Here is a 9770-nt window from a genome sequence, read left to right as displayed (position 1 = left end):
TTCTCTAGAAAGGCTCCATTCTTAGCAACGAATATCTTGCCTTCGGATCTATGATAGAAGGTGTACCCAATAGTTTCCTTTGGGTATCCTATGAAGACACATTTCTCCGATTTGGGTTCGAGCTTATCAGGTTGAAGCTTTTTCACATAAGCATCGCAGCCCCAAACTTTAAGGAATGACAACTTTGGTTTCTTGTCAAACCATAGCTCATAAGGCGCCGTCTCAACGGATTTTGATGGTGCCCTATTTAACGTGAATGCAGCCGTCTCTAAAGCATAACCCCAAAATGATAGCGTTAAATCAGTAAGAGACATCATAGATCGTATCATATCTAGTAAAGTACGATTACGACGTTCGAACACACCATTACGCTGTGGTGTTCCGGGTGGCGTGAGTTGCGAAACTATTCTGCATTGTTTCAAATGTAGACCAAACTCGTAACTCAAATATTCTCCTCCATGATCAGATCGTAGAAACTTTATTTTCTTGTTATGATGATTTTCCACTTCACTCTGAAATTCTTTGAACTTTTCAAATGTTTCAGACTTATGTTTCATTAAGTAGATATACCCATATCTGCTGAAATCATCTGTGAAGGTGAGAAAATAACGATACCCGCCGCGAGCCTCAACATTCATCGGACCACATACATCAGTATGTATGATCTCCAACAAATCTGTTGCTCTCTCCATTGTACCGGAGAACAGCGTTTTAGTCATCTTGCCCATGAGGCATGGCTCGCAAGTACCAAGTGATTCATAATCAAGTGATTCCAAAAGTCCATCAGTATGGAGTTTCTGCATGAGTTTTATACCAATATGATCTAAACGGTAGTGCCAAAATAAGTTGCACTATCATTATCAACTCTGCATCTTTTGGCTTCAATATTATGAATATGTGTATCACTACTATCGAGATTTAACAAAAATAGACCACTCTTCAAGGGTGCATGACCATAAAAGATATTACTCATATAAATAGAACAACCATTATTCTCTAATTTAAATGAATAACCGTCTCGCATCAAACAAGATCCAGATATTAATGTTCATGCTCAATGCTGGCACCAAATAACAATTATTTAGGTCTAAAACTAATCCTGAGGGTGATGTAGAGGTAGTGTGTTGACTGCGATCACTTCGACTTTGGAACCATTTCCCACGCGCATCATCACCTCGTCCTTAGCCAATCTTCGCTTGATCCGTAGTCCCTGTTTCAAGTTGCAAATATTAGCAACAGAACCAGTATCATATACCTAGGTACTACTGCGAGCATTAGTAAGGTACACATCAATAACATGTATATCACATATACCTTTGTTCACCTTGCCATCCTTCTTATCCGCCAAATACTTGGGACAGTTCCGCTTCGAGTGACCAGACTGCTTGTAGTAGAAGCACTCAGTCTCAGGTTTAGGTCCAGACTTGGGTTTCTTCTCTTGAGCAACAACTTGTTTGCTGTTATTTTTGAAGTTCCCCTTCTTCTTCCCTTTGCCCTTTTTCTTGAAACTGGTGGTCTTGTTGACCATCAACACTTGATGCTCCTTCTTGATTTCTCCCTCCGCAGCCTTTAGCATTGCGAAGAGCTCGGGAGTTGTATTATTCATCCCTTGCATATTATAGTTCATCACGAAGCTTTTGTAGCTTGGTGGCAGTGATTGAAGAATTATGTTAGTGACACTATCATCCGGAATATTAACCCCCAGTTGAATTAAGTGATCGTTATACCCAGACATTTTGAGTATATGTTCACTGACAGAACTATTCTCCTCCATCTTGCAGCTGTAGAACTTATTGGAGACTTCATATCTCTCAATCCGGGCATTTGCTTGAAATATTAACTTCAACTCCTGGAACATCTCATATGCTCCATGACGTTCAAAACGTCGTTGAAGTCCCGGTTCTAAGCCGTAAAGCATGGCACACTGAACAATCGAGTAGTCATCAGCTTTGCTCTGCCAAACGTTCATAACATCTGGTGTTGCTCCTGCAGCAGGTCTGGCACCTAGCGGTGCTTCCAAGACGTAATTCTTCTGTGCAGCAATGAGGATAATCCTCAAGTTACGGACCCATTCCGTGTAATTGCTACCATCATCTTTCAACTTTGCTTTCTCAAGGAACGCATTAAAATTCAACGGAACAAAAGCACGGGCCATCTATCTACAACAACATAGACAAGCAATATACTATCAGGTACTAAGTTCATGATAAATTTAAGTTCAATTAATTATATTACTTAAGAACTCCCACTTAGATAGACATCCCTCTAATCATCTAAGTGATCACGTGATCCAAATCAACTAAACCATGTCCGATCATCACATGAGATGGAGTAGTTTCAATGGTGAACATTATTATGTTGATCATATCTACTATATGATTCACGCTCGACCTTTCGGTCTTAGTGTTCTGAGGCCATATCTGCATATGCTAGGCTCGTCAAGTTTGACCCGAGTATTCCGCGTGTATGTGAACGTAGAGCTTATCACACCCGATCATCACGTGGTGTCTCAGCACGAAGAACTTTTGCAACGGTGCATACTCAGGGAGAACACTTATACCTTGAAATTTTGTGAGAGATCATATTATAATGCTACCGTTGATCTAAGAAAAATAAGATGCATAAAAAATAAACATCACATGCAATCAATGTAAGTGATATGATATGGCCATCATCATCTTGTGCTTGTGATCTCCATCTCCGAAGCACCGTCATGATCACCATCGTCACGGACGTGACACCTTGATCTCCATCGTAGCATTGTTGTCGTCTCGCCAACTATTGCTTCTACGACCATCGCTACCGCTTAGTCATAAAGTAAAGCAATTACAGGGCGATTGCATTGCATACAATAAAGCAACAACCATATGGCTCCTACCAGTTGCTGATAACTCGGTTACAAAACATGATCATCTCATACAATAAATTATAGCATCATGCCTTGACCCTATCACATCACAACATGCCCTGCAAAAACAAGTTAGACGTCCTCTACTTTGTTGTTGCAAGTTTTACGTGGCTGCTACAGGCTGTGTAAGAATAGTTCTTACCTACGCATCAAAAACCACAACGATAGTTCGTCAAGTTAGTGTTGTTTTAACCTTCTCAAGGACCGGGTGTAGCCACACTCTGTTCAACTAAAGTTGGAGAAACTGACACCCGCCAGCCACCTATGTGCAAAGCACGTCGGTAGAACCAGTCTCGCCTAAGCGTACGCGTAATGTCGGTCTGGGCCGCTTCATCCAACAATACCGCCAAACCAAAGTATGACATGCTGGTAAGCAGCATGACTTGTATCGCCCACAACTCACTTGTGTTCTACTCGTGCATATAACATCTATGCATAAAACCAGGCTTGGATGCCACTGTTGGGGAACATAGTAATTTCAAAAAAATTCCCACGCACACACAGGATCATGGTGATGCATAGCAACAAGAGGGGAGAGTATCGTACATGTACCCTCGTAGACCAAAAGCAGAAGCGTTAGGACAATGCGCTTGATGTAGTTGTACGTCTTCATGATCCGACCGATCCAAGTACCGAACGTACGACACCTCCGAGTTCAGCACACATTCAGCTCGATGACGTCCCACGAACTCCGATCCAGCAGAGCTTCACGGGAGAGTTATGTCAGCACAATGGCGTCATGATGGTGATGATGTTGCTACCGACACAGGGCTTCGCCTAAGCACCTCTACGATATGACCGAGGTGGAATATGGTGGAGGGGGGACCGCACACGGCTGGAATAGATCAATAGATCAACTTGTGTGTCTAGAGGTGCCCCCTTGCCCCTGTATATAAAGGAGCAAGGGGGGAGAGGCGGCCGGCCAGGGAGGGCGCGCCAAGGGGGGAGTCCTACTCCTCCTTTCCTAGTAGGAATAGGAGAAGGGGGGAAGGAGGAGGTGGAGAGAAGGAAGGAGAGGGGGGCCGCCGCCCCCTTCCCTTGTCCAATTCGGACTGGGCAAGGGGGGCCGCGCGCCACCTCTTGGCTGCCCTCTCTCTTCTCCACTAAGGCCCAATAGGCCCATTACTTCCCCGGGGGGGGGGGGGGGGTTCGGCAACCCTCGGTACTCCGGTAAAATCCCGATTTCACCCGGAACACTTCCGATATCCAAATATAGGCTTCCAATATATCAATCTTTATGTATCGACCATTTCGAGACTCCTCGTCATGTGCGTGATCATATCCGAGACTCCGAACTAGCTTCGGTACATCAAAACACAAAACTCATAATACCGATCGTCATCTTACTTTACGCGTGCGGACCCTATGTGTTCGAGAACTATGTAGACATGACCGAGACATGTCTCCGATCAATAACCAATAGCGGAACTTGGATTCTCATATTGTCTCCTACATATTCTATGAAGATCTTTATCGGTCAAATCGCATAACAACATACGTTGTTCCCTTTGTCATTGGTATGTTACTTGCCCGAGATTCGACCGTCGGTATCTCAATACCTAGTTCAATCTCGTTACCAGAAAGTATCTTTACTCGTTCTGTAATACATCATCCCGCAACTAACTCATTAGTTACAATGCTTGCCAGGCTTATAGTGATGTGCATTACTTAGTGGGCCCAGAGATACCTCTTCGACAATCAGAGTGACAAATCCTAATCTCGAAATACGCCAACCCAACAAGTACCCTTGGAGACACCCGTAGAGCACCTTTATAATCACCCAGTTACGTTGTGACATTTGGTAGCACACAAAGTGTTCCTTCGGTAAACAGGAGTTGCATAATCTCATAGTCATAGGAACATGTATAAGTCATGAAGAAAGCAATAGCAGAATACTAAACGATCAAGTGCTAAGCTAACGGAATGGGTCAAGTCAATCACATCATTCTCCTAATGGTGTGATCCCTTTAATCAAATGACAACTCATGTCTATGGCTAGGAAACATAACCATCTTGGATCAACGAGCTAGTCAAGTAAAGGCATACTAATGACACTCTGTTTGTCTATGTATTCACACAAGTATTATGTTTCCGATTAATACAATTCTAGCATGAATAATAAACATTTATCATGATATGAGGAAATAAATAATAACTTTATTATTGCCTCTAGGGCATATTTCCTTTAGTCTACATAGTTCTCGAATCCGTAGGGTCCGCACGCTTAATGCTCGGTGACGATCGATAATATGAGTTTATGTGTTTTGATGTACCAAAGGTAGTTCGGAGTCCCAGATGAGATCGGGGACATGACGAGGAGTCTCGAAATGGTCGAGACGAAAAGATCAATATATTGGACGACTATATTCGGACATCGGAAAGGTTCCGAGTGATTTAGGTATTTTTCGGAGTACCGAAGAGTTACGGGAATTCGCCGGGGGAGTATATGAGCCTTATTGGGCTTTAGGGGAAAGAGAGAGAGAGGAGGATGCGCTCCCCCCAAGGCCTAGTCCTAATTTTACTAGGTAGAGGGGCGGCGCCCCCTCCTTCCTTCTCTTCTCTTTTCCCTTTCCTTCTCTCCTACTCCTACTACATGGAAGGGGGGATCCTACTCCCGGTGGGAGTAGGACTCCCCAGGGCGCGCCATAGTTGAGGACCGGCCCTCCCCCTCCTCCACTCCTTTATATACGGGGGAGGGGGGCACCACATGGACACACAAGTTGATCATTGATCTTTTAGCCGTGTGCGGTGCCCCCCTCCACCATAATCCACCTCGGTCATATCGTAGCGGTGCTTAGGTCAAGCCCTGCGTCGGTAGCTTCATCAACACCGTCATCACGCCGTCGTGGTGACGAAGCTCTCCCTCGAAGCTCTACTGGATCGTGAGTTCGCGAGACTTCATCGAGCTGAACATGTGCAGATCGCGGAGGTGCCGTACGTTCGATACTAAGGATCGGTCGATCGTGAAGACGTACGACTACAACAATCGCGTTGTCATAACGCTTCCACTTTCGGTCTACGAGGGTACGTGGATGACACTCTCCCCTCTCATTGCTATGCATCACCATGATCTTGCGTGTGCGTAGGACTTTTTTTTGAAATTACTGCGTTCCCCAACAGGCATACCAAGATATCTGTCACTTAAGGACTCATTAGGAACCTGGAGACACCCCTTCACTGCATCTCTAACGATCTATGGGCATCCTTTGCTGAAGAAAATATATGATTTTTACTTGTTAATCCGTTGACCCGAGGCCATGCAATAAGTATCCAAAAGGTGTGACACTTCTTCTACTCCATCGACGCTGGCCTTGAAGAACAGCAAGCTATCATCCGCGAATAAAAGGTGGTTCACCAACGGAGCCGATGGAGCCACCTTAATGCCGCTGAGCTGGGATGATCCAATATGAGATTTTAACATGCATGAAAGGCCCTCTGCTGCCAACAAGAAAAGGTATGGAGAGATGGGGTCTCCTTGACAAATACCTCCGAATGGTGAAAATTCTTCTGATTTGCACCCATTAAACATAACTGAAAAAGAAACTGTTCTGACCATGTTCATGACAGTGGTGACCCATGGTGCTGCAAAACCCAGTTTCCTCATGATAGCTTCCAAACAGTTCCACTCCACTCGATCATATGCCTTCATCATGTCAAGCTTTAGAGCACAATAGTTATTATTCTTTGACTTATTCCTCTTCATAAAATGCAAACACTCATAAGATGAGATTATGTTATCAGTTATAAGCCGGCTAGGCACAAAAGCTTTCTGCTCTTCAGAAATAACCTCAGGAAGTATTATCTTCAACCGATTAGCTAGAACCTTTGAAGCTATCTTGTAGAAGACATTGCATAAACTAATCGGTCGAAATTGAGGTAAAAGAGTTGGTTTTGATACCTTAGGGATTAATACCAAAACAGTGTCATTCACACACTCCAGGCTTTCTTCTCCTCGGACTATACTCAGAACAGCACGTGTGACCGCCGCGCCACAAACTTCCCAGTGCCTCTGGAAGAAGTGCGCTGGGAACCCATCCGACCCCGGGGCCTTGGTCAGGAACATCTGAAAAAGTGCCTTCTTAACTTCTTCTTCCTTGTACGGCTCCATTAGAGTTCCGTTCATCGCTGTTGTCACCTTTGAGGGGACGTGTTGAAGCACATCATCTAACCCCTCCACCCCCTCCGAGGTGTATAAGGCTTTATAGAAGTCAAGCGCCAACTGCTGCATCTCTGATAACTCGTCCGTAAGATGCCCATCTTGCTTCTGCAATGATTTTATCAAATTCTTGCGCCGTCTATTTGAAGCTCGGAGGTGGAAAAAGTGCATGTCCCTACCCCCTCAGACAGCTATGCCACCCTTGATCATTGGCGCCACATTATTTGTAGCGACCAGACCTCAGACGGTCAAGTCTCTATGCTTAAGTGTCATCCCTGGATCGGTATGCTGACACACACAGTACTCGAGGATTTATAACAGATGTAAATAACATGTATAAAGTAACATAAGTACTATTACCTCAATCCAAAATAGCGGAAGTAACAACAAGGTTGTGGATTCCCATCAACACCAACAACAAAGTTGAGTGTAGAAATTGTAACCGTAACGTATCACTTACTCGTTGTAAGATTCCTGCAACATGAGACGTTGCAGCCATGTAGGTCAATACATTGAATGTACTGGCAATTTCACACTGTAGAGCAATGCTGAATAATGGCTATCACTACATGCATATTTGGCTGGTGGAGGCTCTATGGTTATCATGTTTTTGCGAAAAGCCAATTTTTCCCTACTGCAAAGGAATATATTTTATTTAACTACCAAGTTGTTTGAAAATTATTGAGAAGGTTCCTCGAACTCAATCCCAATTAAAAGTTAACAACCCAACATATTAATTTAGTGTGATGAGATCAATATGATAATCCAAGAACCATATACTCAAGATGTCCATAACCGGGGACACGGCTAATCATGATTAGTTTGTACACTCTGCATAGGTTTGCACACTTTTCCCCACAAGACTCAATCTCCTCCGTTGGATTTCTCGCACTACATGGTGTTTGAGGAATGGATGACCGAGGCACAGTCTTTCAGAAACATTAACTCTTTACTCTGGGTGGACAGTTACACCTACTTTCCCCTACATCTGCTAGCCCACCACTAAAAGAGGTCATGCAACATACTCAACTATGCTAGAGCCCATAATAGCTTGTGGCTGCACGCAGAAGTTTCTAGCATGAATAATCTTATGATCCCTTTGAGCCTGGGTGATGAACCATAGGATGATCTCACGGGTACTCCGGGATATCCTAGGACAACACTGGATTCTCCAGGTGCCCGCAACCAATCCACCCAGATGTGTGTTTAAGTAGCCACCTTAACTTAACCATTAATTAACAAACTCACATCTGTCATGGATACACTCGAACCCAATCCACGTCTACGAGCATAGCATGCCAATGTATATAACGTAGAAGTAACTCCCAGGGTTTGAATATAAGACAGTAGGTTCCTACCTCATCAACTACTTCCCAAAACCCACATGTTAACAAGTCCTACTCATGCAATGTTTGAGGGTTGAAACTAATGCATAAAAACTGGGTATGAAGAGTATGATCAAAGTGTGAACTTGCCTGTACTGTTGATGAAGATGATTCACACTGATAAGTCCTGATAGTTCTACTCGTCACACTCCGGTCAAATCTATCGTAAGAAAGCAATAGTAACCACACATAAGCAATCATGCAAAAGAATATAAGAAAAGACCTCGGAAAACTTCGAAAACAAGCAATTAACTCTTGCAACATAAAGCAATTTCTAACAGTACCAAAATTTAGTGGATTTGGTCTTATTAGAAAGTTTAGGTTAAGAGCTTCGATTTGCAAAAAAGAATCAACTAAAGCGGAGTTATAAAACTCAAGTTACGAACAAAAGAAGATTCAAATCAAATTTGTTTGAATTCAAATTTTAAAACTTTCAAAAACATGTTAAAGTTGTTTTACTAGAAAGAGGGGATCGTAATGAAGAAGTGGGCATTGGTTTTGTTGGATTTGGACAAGCGAGTAAAAAGTTGTGAGGGTTTGATGATCAGGGAGTAATCTGTAAATAAAATATTAACGGTTGGGTCCCTGGCCGAAATCTAAAATAAAAAGAAAAACTATCGGACGAACGTCCACTACAGAGTCTAATCTAACAAAACTGTTCGCTACAAAAGCATAGCAAACGAACGTTCGCAAAATAACCTACCTAAATAATAGATTGGTTTTTTAAAACAAAAACCGATGAAAACCTAATTAAAAATAAACCGGACCGGGGCGGTTAATACCGGTTCGTTCAGTTTCGGCATGAAAACCGATGGCGACGGTTGACAACAACAGCGGCTCCGGTGATGGCAACGACGAGGCGGGACGACGCATCAGCGGCTTCGGCGAGGCGCGACAATGGCGGCGGTGGCACGTGGCGGATGCGGCGCGGCGGCAGCGGCGGAGCTACGCGGGGCGGCGGTGGAGCAGCGACGGCGGTGATCTGCGCGGCGTGGCGGCGCAAGACGCGAGGGGGGGGGGAGAGCCGGGGGGCGACGCTATTGATGGAGGGGGCGACCTCGGGAGGGGTGGGCAAGGGGCAAGGGTGGCGTGTCCGACGCGGACTCGGCGGTGGTCGCCGGTGTGCGGCAGCGGGACTCCACTTCCATGCGGGGGACGAGGCTTGGGTGTTGGCTGGGCCGCGGCCTGGCTAGAGCTGGGCCGGCCCGGTCGGCGGGGAAGTTTTTTATCAGACAAAGAGAATAAAACAAGAAGAAATAAAAATACTATATAGGCATATAATATATCACAATTTTCAGAAAAAGATTTTCTAAAACATGAA

The sequence above is a fragment of the Triticum urartu genome, chromosome 6A, assembly GCF_056163025.1.
Source record: "Triticum urartu cultivar PI428250 chromosome 6A, HENAU_Tu73, whole genome shotgun sequence".
Classification (NCBI taxonomy): Eukaryota; Viridiplantae; Streptophyta; class Magnoliopsida; order Poales; family Poaceae; genus Triticum; species Triticum urartu.
The sequence above is the reverse complement of the archived record's forward strand: the minus strand, read 5'-3'. Positions refer to the sequence as shown.